At 37.1% G+C, this 23,005-nt stretch overlaps 1 protein-coding gene across 1 annotated transcript in view; it reads right to left on the bottom strand.

Moving 5' to 3' along the window:
• Nucleotides 1-23,005, bottom strand: part of LOC122793740 (purpurin-like) — a 102,655-nt gene that overhangs the window by 59,390 nt on the left and 20,260 nt on the right. The gene's annotated exons all lie outside the window — the stretch shown is intronic.

Here is a 23,005-nt window from a genome sequence, read left to right as displayed (position 1 = left end):
CCTGCACTTGTTACTAAAAAGCAGGTGAGGACATTCTTAGGGACAGCAGGGTACTGCATAAAGTTCATCTCCAGTTATAGTACCATAGCTGCTCCCCTCACAGACCTGACAAGGAAGAACAGGCCAGATAAGGTAGTGTGGACCCCAGCATGTGAGCAGGCATTTCAGAAGCTTAAAGAAGCTTTGGGAGGAACCCCTATGATAGCCAGTCCAGATTACAGCAAATAATTTGTTGTGCAGGTGGATGCTTCGAACCATGGGGTGGGGGCTGTACTTAGCCAGATTTCTTCAGAGGGGGAAGAGCACCCAATGGTTTATCTCAGTCGTAGGCTCCAACCCAAGGAGGAATGCTATGCAGCTGTAGAAAAGGAATGTCTAGCCATAGTGTGGGCATTGCAGAAACTTCAAGCTTATCTGTATAGAAGAAACTTCAGTGTAATGACATATCACAGCCCTCTAATATGGTTAAACAAAGCCAGTCAGCAAAATGCCAAATTGCTAAGATGGAGCCTGGGGTTGCAAGCATATGATATGTCAGTGCAGCACTGCAATGGGAGTAGCAATGCCAATGCAGATGGGCTCTCAAGACAGGGAAAAATTAGTCTAATGTATTTAACTTGCTTTTAGTTTCCAAGTATTCTATTTAACTTTTTCCTGCCTAGTATTTTTCCATGTTTTATAATGATTTTATAAGTTTTTGTTAAGTGCTTTCACATGTATAGTATTTGATTCCTTCTTGTACAATGTTTTAAGCAATGCTTTTTTTAGTTTGAGCATGAGGCTTAATTGTTTTTCACTGCTACTTAATCATTGTGTGATTTTTATTGATTAATTGGCATTTTAGAATCTCTATTTAAACCTGTGCATTTTTTACTGTGGTGTCTGATGAAGCAACTTCGGTTGTGAAAGCGCTTACCACTTTGTACTTTGCTGTGATTAAACGTTTTGCTGTGTGTTATCTTGGTGCATTTTTTACTTTTTACTTTTCATTTGGATTTATTTCTGCACCAAGGTTTTACCCAACACGGTTTCTTTGGTTTTCTGTTTTTGGTTTTGTTCGGTGAAGGGACACACAGCTCCATGGAAGATACTACAACTGAGCAGTCTGTGAGTGGACAACATCACCATTTCTTAAGGATTCTAGACATTCCTGTGAATCCGTTGTTGAATACTGTTATACAAGCTGGTATGGATGAAGCTTTTTCTAATCAACAACGTTTACCAGAATTTTTTCAGCAATATAAGAATCTAGAAAATATGATGTATAAATACAAGAGACTGCAATGGCAGAGGTTACATCTTCAAGCTTCGTTGGAAGCCAAAATTATTCCACGAGGCTTAAGAATTCTGAATATGCCCACTTATGGTGATACATATCCAGTCCTGCTACGTAAATGGCAAGAATTAAATTTACAATTTAGTTCACAATATATGGAACTTTTAATAGACTTTTCACCTATTGAAGCTGACTTAAAAGCACAGATTATTGATCTTGAAACAAAAATCACTGACAATTTTTCTTGTGATATTACATTTAACAAAATGAGTCAACTACAGGATAATATAGTTGCTTATGAGAAGAAACTACAGTCTATTAAGTTATCTAAACTTAATAGAGATAAAACCGACTTTGCAAGAAACAATGTCTTTTCTTGGCCGAAAGAAGTTAAAACTACATCTATTCAGAGTAATGGTCCCTTTAATGCAAATACTGCATCGCAGGGAAACACGACTGGCTCCTCTGGTCCTGTTTCCGGTTCTACGAATGATCGGGGAGTTATGGCGCCCGTATCCACAAATGCTACACAAGTGGAGCCAGGTTTGCAAATTCCTGTTACTGCTACTAGCAATTCAGCAGTTCCTACTACTACAGACAATCGGGGAGTTTTGGCGCCCGTATCTACGAACGCTATGCAAGCAGAACCAGGTATGCAACCTTCTTTTACTGCTTTTAGCAGTTTGGAGACTTCCATTACCACTGACAAGTTTATTAATGATGTGCGTCCCACTTACGCATCGGCAGTAATGCCTTCAACTTCAAATGTATCTGTAGTTAATAATACTCAAGGGCAAGAACTAAACAAGGAAACGAGTGTTTTTTTAGACAAGACAAAGAAGGGGGACTACTCTTTGAGAACAGTCCTGCCGTACAGAGCTTGGTCCAAGAGCTTTACATACAACAGCAAGACATTCAAGAGCCAGCACATGGATGTGATAGCTCATCAATCCAAAAAGAGATGCATGTAGTCTCAGACTTAGTTATAAATATTTCTTCTTTTGTGTTAAATGGTGAACAGCTTAGTGTTCTTAATAAAGGTTTATCTTTTATTCCTGCAAGGAGGGCCGACCCAGCAGAAATGTTGAAGGACTTATGACTACTCGGCAGAAGTCTTTCCCTAATGTGTTTGTTTCCTACAGATACTACTGCAGGTAATAAAGGACATAATATATACAGAAAACCTAGTACCTTTGTTCCAGCTTTACCAACAGGTATTCAACGATTCATAGATGTATGTGAAATTGCTTTTAGAGAATTAAACAACTCAACTGATACTAGTATGTCATTTTATAACTTGACAGTGGATGAACACAGAGCCCTGCAAGAATTAAAAAATATACATTCACTAGTTATTAAGCAGGCAGATAAAGGAGGCGGTATAGTGTTAATGGACAAGGATTTATATGTCACACAAATGGAGAAACTTTTACTTGATACGCATATATCAATGCATTTCCAAGCCTACTGTTAACGCTATTATAAAGTTTCTTTTTTAATTTTTGATTTACTAATCACAAATTTAATAGATGATTCACTTTGTAAGTATTTTAATGTGTATAAACCTCTTGTTCCCAGGGTATATGGCTTACCAAAAATACACAAAAATTTTTTATCTCCACCCATGCATCTTATTGTTTCAGGCACTGGGTGGTGTACTGAACCTCTCTCTATTTATGTAGAGGGATGCTTACATGGTTTCTTGGCAAACTGCCATACAATATTGAAGGATACACAGATGTTTTTACGAAGGCTTTATGATAGAATGGAAAGTGTTGCTGTTAATAAGAATTTTGTCCTTGTTACATTAGACATTGAATCCTTATTCACTAGTATACCTAACACCTGGGGTGTTGACAGCATTAGGGATTTTCTTTCTGTGAATAAGTGTTTCACCAACACTAAGATACAGTTGATTTGTAGTATCTTAGAGATTATCCTAGAGAACAACATTGTTATGTTCCAGGAGCAATTCTTTTTGCAGAAAGTTGGTGTGGCCATGGGCACTGCATGTGCAAATAGCTACGCCAACTTGACTTTGGTCAGCTGGGAAGAGCAAAATGTGTTGTCAAATAATAATCCATTCTTTGGACAAATACTTTGGTACGTCCGCTTTGTGGATGATGTGTTTATGCTGTGGAGAGGCTCTGGTATTGATTTGGCACAGTTTTTGGAATATTTGCATTCAACTACTGATTTTTTAAGGTTCACTTACCATAGTTCCAACACTGACATCAGTTTCCTTGATGTGCAGGTTAGTAAATCTGTTTTAAATAGTCTTTGCAGTAATATTTATTTTAAACCCACTAGAAAAAAATACTCTTTTGTACAAATTTAGTATGCACCCTAGACATGTTCCTAGGAACGTGCTCAAGGGTCAGGTTTTTAGAACACTGCGACTGCATAGCAGAGATGAAGATGCAGTAGTTGCCCTATCTAATTTAAAAACATAATTTTACATAGGGGATACTCACTTGCAGACATTGAACAGACTATCTCTAATGCCTGGAAGCTGAGAAGCACTAGATGTAAACCTTATTTTAATGCTGGTGATGCTGTTGACAATACAAGATATACTAACAGAACTAGTAATGATTTTAGAGTGGTGTTTCAGTTTTCCAGTAACATCAATCAATACTTAGATGTAGTCAAAAAGCATTGGTATTTGCTACAAGAAGTGCCTGGACTGGTAGACAAGGTCGGACATTCTCTTATTTTTAGTTTTAGAAATAATAAATCCCTTAAACAACATCTATGTCATGGTGAATTATCTAGAACTATTATTAGATCCAATCGGCATGGTACTTTTCCATGCAGGAATTGCAGTGCTTGTCAATTTATATATAGCAAAAATAAACATGTACATCCTACTAGGAAATTTTCTTTGTACACTAATTAATACACTGATTGCAGATCTACAGATGTGGTCTATTATTGTTTTTCTGTACAATGTCCTGCTTTTTATGTAGGAAAAACAAATAGAATGCTTAAAGATTGTATTTTAGACCACCTAAGAGATATTAGTAATAATAAACCATCAAATGCTCTAGCCAATCATGTTATGTCCAATGGCCGTTCTCATTCCTTTAAGTTTTTTGTTCTACAACATATTCATAGAAACCCCAGAGGTGGTAACATTGAGAATATCACAGAGGGACATGAACCGAAGTGGATTTTGAAACTTAATGCTGAAAAGTATCTTGGTTTTAATGCTGCTACTTCCTTGGTCCCTTTTTTAATGGCTAGACATCTCAAGCATTAAGATTAGCTAAGTTCTTTCAATATTAGTCTATGTATTTAACTAGCTTTTAGTTTCCAAGTATTCTATTTAACTTTTTCCTGCCTAGTATTTTTCCATGTTTTATAATGATTTTATAAGTTTTTTAAGTGCTTTCTCATGTATAGTATTTGATTCCTTCTTGTACAATGTTTTTAAGCAATGTTTTTAAGCAATGCTTTGTTTAGTTTGAGCATGAGGCTTAATTTGTTTTCACTGCTACTTAATCATTGTGTGATTTTTATTGATTAATTGGCATTTTAGAATCTCTATTTAAACCTGTGCATTTTTTACTGTGGTGTCTGATGAAGCAACTTTGGTTATGAAAGCGCTTACCACTTTGTACTTTGCTGTGATTAAATGTTTTGCTGTGTGTTATCTTGGTGCATTTTTTACTTTTTACCTTTCATTTGGATTTATTTCTGCACCAAGGTTTTACCCAACACGGTTTCTTTGGTTTTCTGTTCATGTCAGGGAGGTGCTGGGCAGGCTACAGAGGGCAGGGTTGACCATTAAGCCGAGCAAATGTCAGGTGGGTATGGCAGAGGTCTCCTGCCTAGGACATAGGGTGAGGGTGCTAACATAAAGCCAGAACATGCCAAAGTGGAAGCTATTCAGGCATGGCCTGCACCTGTTACCAAAAAGCAGGTGAGGACATTCTTAGGGACAGCCAAGGTACTACATAAAGTTCATCTCCAGTTATAGTACCATAGCTGCTCCCCTCACAGACCTGACAAGGAAGAACAGGCCAGATAAGGTAGTGTGGACCCCAGCATGTGAGCAGGCATTTCAGAAGCTTAAAGAAGCTTTGGGAGGAACCCCTATGATAGCCAGTCCAGATTACAGCAAATAATTTGTTGTGCAGGTGGATGCTTCGAACCATGGGGTGGGGGCTGTACTTAGCCAGATTTCTTCAGAGGGGGAAGAGCACCCAGTGGTTTATCTCAGTCGTAGGCTCCAACCCAAGGAGGAATGCTATGCAGCTGTGGAAAAGGAATGTCTAGCCATAGTGTGGGCATTGCAGAAACTTCAAGCTTATCTGTATAGAAGAAACTTCAGTGTAATGACAGATCACAATCCTCTAATATGGTTAAAAAGAGCCAGTCAGCAAAATGCCAAATTGCTAAGATGGAGCCTGGGGTTGCAAGCATATGATATATCAGTGCAGCACCACAATGGGAGTAGCAATGTCAATGCAGATGGGCTCTCAAGACAGGGAATGGGGTGAGGTACCCTCAGATATACCTAACCCTCTCAAACAGTGTTTCTCAAGGGTCACTTGAAAAACTAGCTTGAGTTCTCCAGGGAGGAAGAGATGTGACAATTGGGGAAAGATGGGCGAAGGCTGCCAGCCTAGTCAAATATAATTTAATACATAATTCTATCATTTGTATAAATAAATATAAAATGCAAGCTTGTGTTTTTAAATGAAAGAAAACACTGTAAAATGTGAACTTCAAGATTGTTGCAATATTGCCATCTGCTGTAAGGAAAATCAAGCCAAGCATTTCAAATGTTCTTTGAAGTTACAATAATCTAAAAAAGTGGTGCCGAAGCATCTGGCCTGAACACATTCTTTCTATTGTCTTAAGTTAAGGAATAATTGTTAGAGTATACATGTGAAATGTCTTTTATTGTTGTAGTTTCCTGAACAGGTTTTAGATTGCTAAATAATGTAGTTTGTTTGCCTGGGAACTCCAGACTAAGTGTCAAGATGATGTAATGTGAATACTGGGAAAACCTAAGTGTCAAAATTATGTAATTTGGGAGGGCCTTAGCAGAGCTGTTTGTTAGTGTTTTAACTATTGTTCAGTGAGAGACTGAAAGCATTTTGTTTTGGGACCATCAACCCCAGTACTGCTTATGCTCTTTATGTATGTAAGTAGGATTATAGCACTGTGTTTTCTCTTAAGAATAGCTAAAGATTAGAAAGTTAGATTAAGTGTTTTTCTTTGACATCAGACATGTCCTACTGTATTGTTTTAAGTTTCTGTGTGATCTCTGAACTCTTAGATATCTCTGTGGTGTAGTAGTATTGTCTTGTGTTTTAATTATTTATTATTAAATATTTTAAAAACCTTTACCTGTGGCTGGTTTGTCTAAGGACAAGTTAGACTCTAGAGTACATTGCATATTTATAGAGGTTATCGTAATAGGCCACACTAATAAGCCTTAGACTGAATAGTCACATTACCAATTGGATAATAATATTGCACAGTAATAATTGGACACCCTTTTAAGGGCCTTCGGGTAGCTGATAATTATTAAGCTGGTGGTGGCAGAAATTACTACCATATAGTCTGGGTAAAGAGGCACAGCTAGAAAATCTGTGTCAGCCTTTCCCAGGAGTGTCTGTGAAGTTGTATGAATACTTATCTCAAAGTGTGTGTGGTGTGTCAACTACCTGGGCAGGGACTTGAAGCACTGGTTGGACAGAGAGGGTACTGGAGGTTAGCTTGCCAGCTAGGCTGAGATCTGGACCCTATAGCTGTGCCAGTGGGGAGTCTTATTGGGGACCTGGAGATCAAGGAAGCAACCAGCCCCAGACTGACTGTGATCTCTGTGTGCACTTAAGGGAAATTGTACTTTACTGTGTGTATGTGTTGGCCTTTCCTCTTCTAGGAGACGACCTCCCTGGTGTTAGTGGTGAGGATTGAGGCCCCTTGATTGCTGGGCCAGGGCACGGTCATCACAACAGCATTATTTATTAGCTATCCAGGTATGCTGTCTAAGCCTATTTTTGGCTATTGAAAGTATAGTTAGTACACACTCCTGCATTATCTTAGGTTGTATAAGGGATTCAGGGATTTGTGGAATTCAGATGACTATTTCCTGAGTAAAGTTTGTGCTAAACATATCTGCAAAAAAATTATGTTCTAGATTTAAGTGGGGTGGTTTAATTTTGGATTAGATGAAAGCACTGCTGGATGTTATTTCTTAATTTTTTGACAGAATTAAAAGGGGTTTATAACTGTACTTTGCTTCAGCTGTTAGTTCCATTTCATGTTTAGCTTCACTCTCTTCCTGATTGTTGCTTTAAGTTCATTTCTAATCCTTTTGATAGTCTTTAATGTGAGGAGGTTTATATTTATTAATAGAACTTTAGAAGTGTTTTTACTTTTGTTATATGACCATCAAGGTGGTTTATTTTTGAAATTCCCAATACATTCCGCATTCAGTTAGAGAAAAATATTTACTACAGTACATGGAATCCCACAAGCAGCTCAAATTTTGTAGAGACAGAACTATATCTTTCAGAAAAAATTCAAACTTGATTGACTTTTTCACCAATAAAATGGAATCTAAGGTTTATGAAGTAATATTATTTAACTGGTTAACTAAAAGCGTTACATTTTGTTACAAGAAAAACAGTAAAGGTTTGCCTTCACAAGATGAACTCAGGTGGAGCAGTGGCTTGTTCTCAGGAATTTTTCCTGAAATGCAGTCATAGGTAATATTTTTTGTGGCAGCTGTGTGGGCTTCTCTGATCTCTTTCATAAGATACTACTAGCTAGATGTGATCTCTAGATCTGTGTTTTCCTTCAGAGCCACTGTAATCCTATGTATGTTCCCAGAGGATGCGCTTAGTGCTATTTCCAGCTGTTGGTATTGATGGACCACCTCATGCTAGATATGAAAGTTTAATGAATGCCATTATGATAGATGTGGATGAGCACACCTATCCTCGTCAACATACCTGCACACAATCCCATTCTCTTCTTGCTGATGTAGTCTAGAGGTCATTAGTTTCCCTACTGAAATGTCTGCCCTTGTAACACTGAGTGCCAACATGCCAAAAAAAAACATCACTTTTCTCCTTTAAACTTCTTCTTTGCAGGGGCTCTGCACCCATAACTGCATGGGAGACAAGCACCAAAACCTCCCAAACTTATATAGACTAACTCCAAGATTGCCATGCCTTGGAGAAAAGGGAATATTTCATGAAATGGGTATCTTGGATGTAGTATATACAAGTCTGTTTTTTTTGGCCACTCAGTCTCAAAAAAAAAAAAAAAAACAGCTGAGCTGTGTCACTGTCAGGGAACAAAATAATTTATTAAAGAAATAAACAGTACTTTGGAAATGCTTTTATTCCTTTAAGAAACATGGAACCAGAGCCAGCCTTAGCATCTGTAGGGCTCAGTTTGGACCATTTTAGCAGCTCCCCCCAGTTGACCCCTTCCCCGTCTACCACCCCAACCCTCCCCTATGCAGGCTTCTTGGATTTAAGACTATTCCGATTAGATATCATGAATGCATGCTATTACTGCATGTTAAAAATAAAACAAAATGTTTATTCATTACTTATGTTTTGTCATAAGGCATTAAAACCAAAGTAAAATATTAAACAACTGGATTACCTCCAGATCCAACATCAGCTGTAATTCCTCTTTCAGGTCTGCTTAACTCAGTCAATCACTCTATAAGGGGCCTGTTTGATGGGCCTCTGGAACTCTGTTTACATCATGCTTCATCAGGTGGGTGCACCCTGGCTTACCAGGAAACATGTTCCCAAACTCTTGAAGTATTCCCTGGATGTCCTGAACCTGTGTAAGATAGCGACACATTTCCACCTTGCCCCTTCCTGAACGTCTTCTTTTTTCTCTCTATCTTTTCTGTATTGTTCCTTTCTCTTCTTTCTGTCATTTGACACACACCTTACACTCTTTCACATCCCATGCCTAACAATAGTACGTACTGTAAATACATTGCTCTTTATGTCTTATTTTCTCCACAGAAACATTATGGTTGGAGTTCCTTACTTTGCTACAGTCATAAAACTGTTGAATGTCTTCAGAATGCTTGACAACAACAACAATAATACAGTAATAATGTCAGGTCTCACTCCACCCCACTTTTAACTATTTCTGAAAGTATATTTTTATTTATTCAATTATTTGTTAAACTGGGTTAAGTAGACTAATGCTTGCATATATTTTCCATCTGTGTTCTGCATGATAAGGGCAACATTACGAATTACAAGCAGGGATAATTTAGAGTAGTGACTAAGCATCATGTTTTTGCAGGTGGGAGGAAATAAAAATGTCTTAAAGAAACCACTTGGATGCAGGCTGAACACACAAAATCTAAATACTTTGTTCATCTTCCTATAGTACTCTTCCCCCAAACTACTTCCCGTTCCTGTCCAAGCATCTTCTGTGTTTAAGTTTCTGCATGCTCCATGCTTTGCATGTGACTCCAACTATGATACTAGGGCTGCAGTACATTTATGAGACAGATTGTGTCTGCTGTTTTGTTTTTTCCAGTTTAAGCCAAGTGAATAATGTTATATCTTCCTGGGCATCCTGCACTTAGCGCGCGCGCACACCCCTTGTATTTGACTGCATTTCTCAGCCACACTACAGTAGATTCCCTCTTATCTGGTCTCCTTTTAACTGGACTCCTCTTTAACTTGCCATATTTTCGTCAAGATTTTTTTCAGTGTATCAAATTTCCATTGCCAATTCTAGGAAAAAGTACAGTGCACTGTACTCAGAGACAACGTATTACTTTATCCAGAAAGTAAAGTTTAATAAGAGCACTGGTAATCAATACAACATATATGCATATTTTTAATCTGATTTACAACCTATAAATTCTATTTTGTATGCTGTTTTGGCATAACCAGCCATTCGTTTATCCAGCCTAAGGTCCGGTCCCAGCAAGACCAGATAAAAGGGAGTCTACTGTATTGAATTGGTAACTGTCCCAAGTCTCAGTGATCAGAAATTACCTCACTTCACAATATCTGTTATTTATTTATTTATTGGCTGCTTTCTAGAGTTTTTCATAAAGAATTTGAATGACTATCCCATAGTTATTTCTTGCAATTGTATTCACTAGCAAAAACTCCATGCCACTAAGAAAAGCAAAAGAAAACACTGTAATTTTTCTCTCTATTAGTCTTAAAATTAAGCCAGGTCTTTTTATTTTCCGGTACAACAATTGAAGTGGTACACCAAACCAGATGGTTAATCTGACCAGTTTTCACTTAAAAACATGATGAAGACCAGGCAACAGCCTCTGATGAACAGCTGACTCTGTGAGCTATACAAGAGGTGTGACTCTGCAGTTACTAATAACACTGGACTAGCCCCCAGCGCAGTACATGATGGGAAATGTGATGTCTGCTACATTAACATTTACCAATAGGAAAATGTCTTGCACTTTCTCAGTAGTGCCAACCAGGCAACTCTGTGGGCCAAATAATGCATAATGATTCTATATGAGCCTGGTGAGGGGCTTCCTTTGGGTGCCAAATAAGTCCAATTGGCTTAAGGTTGTACATGCATGAAACTTCATAGACATATGAAGTTCTATACCGAAAAGAAAAAAATTCTTACTAAGTACTTGTTAGTTAGTTATTTAGAATATAGATATTTCATTTTCATATGATATAACTGCAAAAATGTAGCATATAAGGTTGTTTTACTGACTTTTTAGTTTCAACCATGTGTAGAGCTGGCTCACTCTACATGTGATAAGCATACCAGGTTTGGCTGAGGAAAATTTAAAAAAATAAAATAACTTTATTGTAAATACAGTAATGATTTAAGTGAATAAAATATCAATGAAAGTTGTTTTATTAGTGCCTAATGGTGTTTCAATTCTGAAGACTTACAGAGCAGGATGGAAGATGCCTGTGATGTATTTAATTATTGAGAGAATGCTATGTATTCTGACCTAGATCATTTAAACTGCAATGTACCAAATAACTGATCATCTGGAGATACTGAGTGAAATACTTTATCATGGGAAGTGACTTTATGATTGTAGGATGGTGTTTTCAGATTAGACAATGTGTAGACTAGAGCTCAGTCTGCCTGTTAAGTGGCACAAGTAATTATTAAATGAACAAAAGATATATTGGCCATGGTTGTTTATGCTTATAAATATCATTTAATATGTAATTTAAAGTTTCTTTAGTAACAAATGACAGTGTTTGTGTTTTGAACACATGTATAACAGATCTCACACTGCCTACAATGCAATTAATTATTGCAGAATATTAAGCATACTGCCCATGGTTATTTAAGCTGTGAAAGACCAAATGACTAGTGACTGTAGAATAATTTGTGATTTAAATGAAGAAAACTTTATGGTAGTCTGCATTCTTGATAAACTTCTTCAGCTATTTATTGAGCACAAGATAGATAAACGTCTTTATTAAAACTGGAGAAGAATTATTTATTTTTATTTTTTTTATTTTACATTTGTTGACCAGGCTAGTCTAACTGGATATATGTCCATTTTCAGTAGAGGCCCGGGGAGAAAAGCTCCAAGCATGAACAGTGACAAAGTTAACAATGTATAACAAAGACATGTATAATAACAGTACAGAGGTAGCATTGGTTAAAAGAAAATTATAGTATTATAATTATAAACTATAGATAGTACATTAAAAGTTAAATGAAATAAAAAAACAATTATACTAAACACAAAAGTGGGTATGAGCAAGACAGAGTAATGCCCTTATATTATATTGTCTTACTATGAAAAAAAAAGAGAAGTAATTAGATTTGGAGGCCTAGGTTAGGGGAGTGGGGAAAGGGGTATGAGCAGGAGGGGAAAAAGATTTCAGTCTGGGTTAGCACAAGGACAAAGCCATTGAGTTTTAAGATGTTCTTTAATATGTTTTTTGAATAGAGAAGTAGAAGCTAGGGTGGATAGTTCAGGAGGAAGCTGATTCCAGTTTTTACCTGTAGTGTTTGAGAAAAGTGAGTCGCCAGCTTTGTTGTTAGATTTAATTGAGGAGACCAGGAGTTTATTAGCAGAACGTAGTGTAGCTAGATTTTTATATTGTGAAATCAGATTAGTGAGGATAGGGGTATTATTGGGGTGGTATAGGATCTTTTGAGTGATAAGTAACTGTTGACAGAGTATATGGTTCTGCAGTTCTAGCCATCCTAGTTGTTTGAGGTTAAGGCACTGGTGAGTTTTAAAGGGAGAGCATGTGATGACTCTAGCTATGCTATTATAACAGGTAGAAAGTTTGGAGAGGTTGTTTTTAGATAGGTTAGTATATATAGCAGAGGCATAGAAGAGGGTAGAAATGAGGTGGGTTTGGGCAATAGTTTTCCTGGCTGAAGGGGTAAGGAAGGGTTTAATTCTATAGAGTACCAAGTTTTTTGTTAACAGACTTTATGGTGGAGTTAATATAGTCATCATAGTTAAGACGATTATCAATTGTCACACCTAGTAGGCGGGTTGTAGTATCTGGGGTTATGTTGGTAGCATTGTTAGAGGTTATAGAGAAGAATGGATTGGGTGATTTATGAGTTGGAGTAAAAAGCAGTAGTTTTGTTTTTTTGGGATTAAGGAGGAGGCAATGTTTCATAAACCAGTTTTCAACATTTTGGAACACAGTTTGGGTGAGGTACTGGAGGGAGGCTATTTTCTTAGCAGTACAGATTAAGGTTGAGTCATCTGCATATTGAATGCAGGTGGCTTGAGGTATGTCCATGTGGAGGTCGTTAATTAATAAGGAAAAAAGAAGGGGACCTAAGATAGAGCCTTGTGGGACTCCAATATTTACTGGGAGTAATGAAGACAGGTTGTTATCCCAAAGTACTGCTTGCTGTCTGTTTTGAAGATAAGACCTAAACCACTGTAATGCTAGTGGATCAAGTGAATGGTACTTTAGTTTGTCTAGAAGTAAGTTATGGTTAACCATATCAAAGGCTTTTGGCGGGTCAATAAGTAGTGCAGAGGAAAAGGAGTTATTGTTACGATTTTTATTTATAGTCAGTGAGGGAAAGAAGGGCGGTCGTTGTGCTGTGGAAGGGCCTAAAGCCATGTTGGCAGGTGGCTAGTAGGAGTCGTTGTGCTGTGGAAGGGTCTACAGCCATGTTGGCAGGTGGCTAATAGGTTATTTTGCAGAAGGTGGTTGAGTAGTTGTTTGTGAATACATTTTTCCATTATCTTAGCTAATGGGGAGAGTAAGGCAATAGGTCGAAAGTTAGAAAGCTCAATAGAAGATCCACCTTCATGTAGAGGGATGATGTGAGATACTTTCCATATGGTAGGGATTTTGCCTTCAGAGATAGTTCTGTTAATAAGGATAGAGATGGGGTAGTCTATAGCTTTTGCATCAATTTGTAGATATTCAGATGGGAGACAGTCAGCAGACGGGGTGCAAGGTTTCAGTTTTTTAAGTAGCTTATAGATGAGAGATGTAGGTACAAGTTGTATATGAAAGGTAGGAGATGAAGTCTTGGAGGTATTTGGTGGAGAAGCAGTAGAAGGAGGTAAAGAACAAGTGACTCATAAGTGTAAATTCAAGTAAAACCATAAGAACATATATTACACATACATAGCAGAAAAAACAGTAAATACAGTGAAATTCAAGAAGGCATTAAGTTAAAGTATAAAAAGCCACTGGATATGGGAATAGTTTGGTATTCATAAAATCTTTTTAATAAAATTGCAAGTTAAAACTTTCACCAAACAAGGCTTCTTCAGGCATAATAAAAAGGAAATCACAGCATTATTTAAATGAAATTTAACAATCATATGATTCAATAATTAGTTAGTAAAATCCAACTCATTTATGTAGTTTATGGAGTTCCCTTAGTATAGGTTTTAAAGATACACAACCATTAAGTCTTGGTGGTATATGTGCCTTCAGGCAAAGTATCCAATAATATGCATCAGTACAATGTGTAATATTACCCCCTCATATTGGTTTAAAATTTTAAATCTTTTATATGAACCACTATGATTGTATGTATGCTTCAAACCTGGCCAAAAGAAAACAGCCAAAACCTTTAGGAGTAAAGATACAATCCTACCAACAGAAAGAGCTGATTCTGACAAAACTGTCTCAAAAAGACAAACTACTAAAAGTTGGAGACAGTGCAGTGTTTGTGGCAAATTATTACTCACGGTAGACCAGGCAGAAGAGGATTAAATGTATTCCAGTAATCAGGGAATGCTGAGAAACAGGTATGAGATTCAGGCTGCTGTATCCAGCTATCTTCAGAATATTTTTTTTTCTGGAGGATCAAAGTCATTTTTTTGATGCAGAAAAGGCTAAGGAGGAAATACAAAAGTTTGTCCAACAAAAGCGAGCTAACAAGCAGAAAGGGATTCTGCTTCTTATTCTTTTGATGGTAGGGCTCATAGGGAGACTTTTCCAATGTTCAAAATGAAAATACTTGAGAGACAGAAAAAATGCACAAGAATTGGCTAGAAGAACCAGGAGTACATTGGAAATGAAACAGAGACTGGATTTGAATGATGGATATCAACAAGAGAAAAAAAAACAGCAACATGAAAATTAATGAATTAATGTGGGATTACAAAACATCAATTACATTTGTGAAATATGATGGAACAAGAAAACCTAGAAATATTGGACTTTTTGATCTTATTAATCTTGTAGGGACTCTATATGCCCAACTTCATGTCACTAATGTTTGGAAAAACATTAAAGAGAGGGGAAGAGGAAGGAAAGAGGTAAGTGTAAGTGTACCTCTCAACTGTATCGAGTTCCTCGGCAAATACCGCTTTTGAGGGCAAAATATTGGGGTGCCATGAATTCCTGAGTGGCCCCTTTAATTTCCCACTTTCCTGTTTTTTTTTTAATTTCTTTTTTTCTGGTCTGACCTGACGTCATCATGTGCAGCCAGCCATTCATTAATTTAACTTGTTGCAGAGTTGAAACATCAGCCAGGCAGTGTACAGCACATCTTTATTCCTCCAGCCAGGTAAGGCAAAAAAAAAAAAGACACAAAAGGCAGGTCTCAGTGATAAATAGTTGATGTAGTCTGTTGTTTATTTTTATTAATGTGGGTTGTAGGCTTATTTGTTACTGGAAAGTGGTAGATTTATTCTGCTTCAGGCGAGTCAACACTGTGAGCTGGTTATACTTTTTAGGCCACGATTTTATTGCAGCGTTATTATGTGCAGTGTGCCTAACAGTAGAAGATTTAAAACGTCATGGGAGTGGGCGTCGGTTTGGTGATTATTATTTCAATAAATCAATTTTCTGCAGATTATCTTGTACATTGTTGTACTCCTCTTGTATTGGGGATATTAGTTAAGATTTTTAAAGCCTTTCATGAGCGTAATTTGAGCTGCATAGTTTAAGGTATTGTTCTCCTTTTGTGTTTAATTTACAAGAAAGTGTAGCTAGACTGTTAGTTGTGTCTTTATTAAATTGCTGGAGCTGTCAGTGTCTCGGGTTTTGTTCATTGAGTGGTATGTGGTAGTGGCATTCTCGGAGGTTAGCTGGCCACTGGCCAGATGTATTTTCTTTGAATGTGGATTTCAATGCTGTTTCAATGAATGTGAGTTTCAAGGGCAGAAAAGTTTTAATGCTATGTCTGTTTTCATTGTGAGACTGTATTGCTTTTTTTAGCAGATGTCTATTAGTGTTTGCGCTAAAAAATAAAAGTTTTAATGAAATACAAATCATTCTAGAAGTAAAACAGTATGCACATTACAGTTTTTAGAGCTGTTATTAGTTTTACCCTTATTGGGTTTTCTTTTTGATGCACATTACAGTGTTTATGGTAAATGGAGGGAAATAGTCAAGTAATGGGACACTGGTATCCCACAATTCCTTCGGTGTGGGCGGGGTTACCTAAATATATATGCAAATGTTATGTTAATCAGCGTACAGATTTGTACCTATTTTTCATGGGCCTTTGTCCAGATAAAGATTACCTTTGGGCTGTTTTCAAATCATAGGCCCCCTTGCACATGAAACATACTTCTGTTCTTTTGATACACCTTCCTGATTGTATTAAATTATATTCCTTGTGTAATACAGTACACTTGCTAGAGCACATTTTAAATGTATTGTTTTGAACATTTTTCCAGTAAGAAACAAAACAAAATGCATGAACCAATAATGACAAGACTGCCCAATTCAGAACATTTCCATCATAAAAATCTACTCAAACATCTACAGTCCACCAGTATCAGTCAATATGCATAATCTCTGCAGAAGTAAAAGTCATCTAAATGATTCCACATTAAAGAAATCTGTAAACTTAGAGGCCGCTGCTAGCAAACTTTATAGTTCATTCTTTCATCTACAAATAAAGTACCTGTTGTCCTTGAGGAATAAATTGACTATGTTACATTAAAAAATGATAAGCTAGTAATATTGCAATAGGGAATGGATGGCAAACTGATAACAGGTTCATATTTACTAGGTATCTGTACCAAAGAGGACATTCTCAGGATTGCAGCATCCAACCCTTTTAAAAGTACAACACAGTACAATATCAACAATCCAGCTACATATTGTGGAAGTAGAACCCAAAGTCTTCTACATCAAAAGCAAGGACTATACCTGTTGTGCTACTAACACAAACAAACTTGGCATAAGCAATACTAATCATCTTTTCCCCTGAAGAACTAAGTAGCACAAAAAAATCTGGAAAACAATTTACTGGGGGGGGCAAGGGCCCAAAACCAGAGACATTTTAAACATTGCTTGTATAATCTTAGAAAAGTTGTTAAAATAAAAGGTTGTGTCACCTTGCGTTCCCTAAAAGATAGGAAGACTGAAACTTAAATGGCTATTATTTAGTGAATTCACTTCTCACTGATTTTGCCAGAAAACCACACACACACACACACACACACACACACACACACACACACACACACACCTTTCTAAAATTAACAGAATGCAAAAATATTTCAGCATTCGACTGCCGTTTCTACAAATATGCAAGCAAAGGTTTCAGCACACAATTGGTTTCATTTCTACAAGTATGCAAGCAAAGGTTTCAGCACACAAACAATTGGTTGGCAAAGGTTTCAGTACACAATTGGTTTTTCAGCTGTCTCTACAAGTATGCAAGCAAAGGTTTCAGCAGCACACAACTGGTTTCAGCTTAACCTCTCAAGACTAATCTTAAGAACTGGCTAGGTTTTCTCAAGTTCACCTCCAGTCTAACATGTTTTCCCTTCTTGGAAATGCGTGTGTAATGGTGGTGGTGGTGGGAGTCATCTTGAGTATGTAATGGTGGTGGTGGTGGGAGTCATCTTGAGTATGGTACTTGGCAAGTTATGTTGCCTTCAAGCTTCCATGATCCTAGAACAGCAGCTTCTCAATAAGTGTGTGACACTAGTCTGAATATTTTCAAATACAATCTCGCTACAAGAAACTAACACCATTAAAACATTTTTGCAAGGAGTCTCAGCCATAGCACCCATTGCATCCAATCGCTATAACGGAGCAGGTGCATTACACTACACGACGATGCTGGGTTACTACTCATTTGCCCAAGATCAAATCTAAACAATATCAGCAAAAACATAACACTGTATAAATATAAAAGGAAAATGCAGTAACTCTTAGCATGATCGACATAAGGTTATGGCAAGTCGTTGCTCAAAACTAGTTTTAACTATTCCAAAAGCCCTGTTATTAAATTGAAAACAACATCTAACCCATCCTATAGTAGTCCAAGTCACACACGGCATGCAATTTATGCATACCCATAACAGGCAAACGCCTATAGCTTACAAGATGATGACATTCAGTCCAACAAAATATATTTACCCACTGAATCCACACACTGCAAATTAGTTGTAAATATAAACTACATTTACCCAAAAGAAACGGAAAAATTAATGTAGAGGCCTGCTCAACCATAGCACAATCTTACAGAATATGGGGAAGTAGGGGTGGAGTTCAAAAGCAGTCAGAAACATTTACTTCACAACCTCAGACTAAAACCAGCTAGCCTTCGAGAATGCCACTACCACATACCACTCAATGAACAAAACCCGAGACACCGACAGCTCCAGCAATTTAATAAAGACACAACTAACAGTCTAGCTACACTTTCCTAAAAATTAAATGCAGAAGAAGAACAATACCTTAAACTAAGCAGCTCAAATTACGCTCATGAAAGGCTTTAAAAATCTTAACTAATATCCCCAATACACGAGGAGTACAACAATGTACAAGATAAGCTGCAGAAAACTGATTTATTGAAATAATAACCACCCAAACTGACACCCACTTCCATGCCGTTTTAAATCTTCTACTGTTAGGCACACTGCACATGCAATAAAACCACGGTCTAAAAAGTATAACCAGCTTACAGTGTTGACTCACTGAAGCAGAATAAATTGATCACTTTCTAGTAACAAATAAGCCTACAACCCAAATTAATAAAAATACACAGCAGACTACATCAACTATTCATCACTGAGACCTGTAACATACCACACTTATAATTCAAGACAATTAAGATGTGCCTTTTGTGTCTTTTTTTTTTTTGCCTTACCTGGGTGGAGGAAAAAAGACGTGCTGTACACTGCCTGGCTGATGGTTCAACTCTGCAACAAGTTAAGTTAATGAATGGCTGGCTGCAGTGATGACATCAGGTCAGACCAAAAAAAAAAAAAGAAAAGAAATTAAAAAAAACAAAAAAACAGGAAAGTCGGAAATTAAAGGGGCCACTCGGGAATTTGCGGCACCCCAATATTTTGCCCTCAAAACAGGTATTTGCTGAGGAACTCGTTTGTGAGGTATGGATACAATTAATGTGGAATTTAAAAAAAAGGGTGGAAATAAAATAAAAAGAAATATGGTTATGAAGAAGCAAGACACATTTAGAGGGACTGACAAATGTTAAAGTATTGCAGAATAGGGGGAATGTCATAGAACAAGAAGAGTTGCAATTACAGAGTGTGAAAAAGAAAATCAGGGACTACCTTGATAGTATGCATGAGTTTAGAAAGATTACTGTAAAGCAACTTTTTTGATAATAACGCCAGAGTACAAAAGCTTTTAGCAGAACAGCTCAGACAAGGAAAATAGAAAGGGTTGTTGCCATGTTTAGGGAGTCTATAACAAAGAAACTAACCAGAGATACTAGAGAGGTATTAGAACATTTTCAGAAATTTTATGAAAATCTGTATAAAGCAGAGAAGTGTGGAAATCAAGTGAAAGTACAAATGGAAATATTTATAAAAGAATTAAATATGCCAAGGTTAGAAGTAGATGAGGTGCATTTGCTAACAGGATAGCAGGAGATGAGATGAAAAATTATGATGTATAACCAATCTATAAAAGGAATACATGGTATTCCTGTGAAAGTTTGGAAGCTTGAATGGAAGAAAGTACTAAAGATCTGGAAGGTGTTTAACTGTATTTTAAAAGGAGGAATGGTGGTAGCTGTAATAACTAAAGATGGTAAAGGCCCAGCAGATCCAGCTTCATATAGGCCCATTTTGATTCTAAACCATGATTATAATGTGTTTATGTTTATAATAGCTAAAATAATGGCAATGATGATGCCAAAATTGATAGATATGGAACAATGTAGTTTTATGGAGGGGAGGCAAACATTTGACAACATTAATAGAACAATGATGATCCAGAGGGAAGCAGAATGTAAGAAAATACCAATGTTGTTTGTGGGTCTTGAAGAGAAGTTGGGATATTATGAGTAGGGCAATGGAAGCACTTACATTCCCTGATAAAAGTATAAGATTGATTAGGAGGATACATGAGGGATTGGAGGCAAAAATTAAAGTGTGTGTGTATGGGGGGGCTATTTCCCCTTTGTTATTTGCATTATATTTAGAACCACTGTCAAAGAAAATAAGGGACTCAGAAATTTAAAGATATAATTGGTGTGGTAATCAAGACAAGTTGGCTGTATTTGCAGATGATATTATTTTATACCTGATAAAACCAGAAAAGGACATTTCAGTGTTATAAAACATTCTGAGACAGTTTCAAGTCTTTTCAGGATACAATACAGAATTAATGAAGATAAAACAAAGCAATAGCTGTAAACGATGTATCCACATGAATTGGTTCAGCAATACCCATATTTACACGGACATGAAGTATTAGGAGTATGGATTAAAAGGGATTCTGTTATGGCATGTAAGGATAAGTTGGAAGACACTAAACAAAAGATAAATCATAACTGAAAAACTGAAACCTCTGTTTTATGGATGTGGATAGCAAGATACAAGAAGTGAAAATGTTTTCAGTCCCTTTAGTTTTATTCACAGGTCAGGCATATTTTTATCAACCAGAGGAGAAGTTTTGGATAGCAATTAATAAAGAGTAGAAGGATTTTAACTGGGAGGGGAAGAGGGCAAGAGTCAAGTGGGATAAGTTGATCCTTCAAATAGAAGAAGGTGGTTTGGGATTACCTGATCTGAACGAGTGTTTCAGAGCTACACAGTTAAGACTCCTATACATAGAACAAGCAAAAAGCTATAATTCAAAGTGGAAAGGGATGATGATGAGATGGGGGTGGGGTGGCGCTCAAGTGAGACTGAGATTTTGGATGCATATCCTTAAGGAGAATAACAATAACCATACAGAATATTATATTCATAAAGTAGCAGAAAGTATTCTAAGAACTAACTCAACATGGGAATCGAGAAAGGAGGTTTTGGTGATAGGGGTGACTACATTTAGGGGTACAGAGAATCGGCAGGAGGGGGATGGAATTTACTGGAGAAAACTGGCAAAGAAACCAAGGTATTGGGAGCAAATAATTAGAAATGGAAAGTTAACAGAATGGGAAGAGGCCTAGAATTCACTTGGACTGGAGACGAGAGATTGTCTTCCTTATCAAGGATTGATAGCAGAGTATAGGCAAAGAGAAAGAAATAGTGGGATCCTAAGAGAAAGACCAATTCACAAAGAAACAATGGGAGGATACAAGTATGGCTCCCAAGTATGCAACAAAGTCTAGAAGATTTAAAATCTTTGCTTGGAAGTGTATGCATAGGTATTGTATACCCCAAGCAAACTCCAAAGACTTTTTCCTCAGTTAGATTGCAAATGTTGGAGGTGTGATGGGGAAGAAAGAGGGTTAGGCACATAATATAGCATGGGACTGTAAAATAAAATGAGCAGCTGGCTTTCAGTGTGTGTGAAGATCTAGTTTTAGTAGACAATCACGGTAAATTAAGATTGCTTTGATTAATTTTTCTGAAAAGCAATATACTGTTACTTCATTAAGTACTCAGCCTTTCAAAGAGGCAGAGGAAAAGGAAGTCATGCTGAGTGAACCTGTTAGTCACCCCATATGAATAATAGGCATTGTGTTTGACAATGAATGAAGTTTAAAGCACGCAGTACCAGCCAGATGTTGGTACTACTTTTGCAGTTCAGGCAACATGTACAGGTGAGCCTGGTGACAATAATTCACTTACTTAAGCAGTGACTGGTCCATATAAAGAAGATATGCAATGACTCATAACTTAATTCAGGGTGGGGGTAAAAAGGCAAGATGGTGGTGACTTTATGTTTAGGTTAAGGGTAGCTTGCACACTACATTGACTAAGATGGATTACTAACTTTGGCTAAATGGTAATGACAATGTTGCAAATCAAAATATTGTGGAGGCCAAATACTAAGGATAAAACAAATGAGTGAGTAAATGTAAGTATGAATGATGAAATAAACAGCTATCTCAGTGAGTCAATACCCAACCCCACACAAAGGCTATAATCTCAACATGCAGTCAGTTCAAGAAAGAACAAGCTGAGAAGGAATGCCCAAAAATTCTCATAGAAAATGGAAACTAACTTCCCAAATCCAAGTACAAGAGGTGAGGTAACGAATCGGTTATACCACAGAAGAACACTAAGTGTCTAAGACAGTGTTCCTGAAATGGAGTTGCAACCTCCCTGAAGAAGCCCAGATACACTTCAGGAAAGACCTAAGCAGCTCTGAAAAAATCCATGTACATAAGATGTTAGCTGTTCAATGTCCAGTATATTTGGAATCACACTATACAGTACAATGGTAGTCAAATAATATGTGTAAATCATTAGTACAGGCCATCATGTACTTACACGGATACTAGTTACTGATAATGTGTCTGAAGGGGAAGGTTTGGTTCTGTAGTTTGATATAGTGTGAAAGCCTGTGATGTAGGGGGTACTTAATAGTAAAAAGATGAAAGCTGCACAAACTAAAATATTGAATAATCGATAATTTATTGTATCTCCTGAACAGAGATCCACAATTGCACATTATCTAATCTTGCATTATTCCTGGATGAGTTTAGAGAATTGAAAGAGAGCAGGTTGAAATTAAAAGGAATAAAAGAACTATAAACAGGACAATTAGAAACACACTAAGTGAAAAAGCAGGGCAGTAATTAGATATAATGAGTTAACAGACCAGAAGCCAATGTTATTTCACTGGGATGGGGTACATCTCAGTGACAAAGGTAAAATTTTAATGGGAATATGTATTCATTCACAGAAGAAGAAGTAGTCCTGGTAGGTAAATAATAAAAACGGGTGACAGATAAATTTATCTGAAGAAGAAGTGAATGAGGGAAAAGTTGGCAAAGTATGACAAGCAGTCAGCAGAGTGGTGACAAACAGTAGCTGAAAAGCCAGCTGCATAGGAGTCAGTGTGATGGTAGGGCATGGGATCTGCTGGCATCTGTCCTATGCAGGGTGCTAGGTAACCAGCGAGACATGGCTGACAA

This window comes from Protopterus annectens, chromosome 2.part0 (genome assembly GCF_019279795.1).
Source record: "Protopterus annectens isolate FY-2018-M chromosome 2.part0, PAN1.0, whole genome shotgun sequence".
Lineage (NCBI taxonomy): Eukaryota > Metazoa > Chordata > Ceratodontiformes > Protopteridae > Protopterus > Protopterus annectens.
The sequence above is the reverse complement of the archived record's forward strand: the minus strand, read 5'-3'. Positions and strand labels throughout refer to the sequence as shown.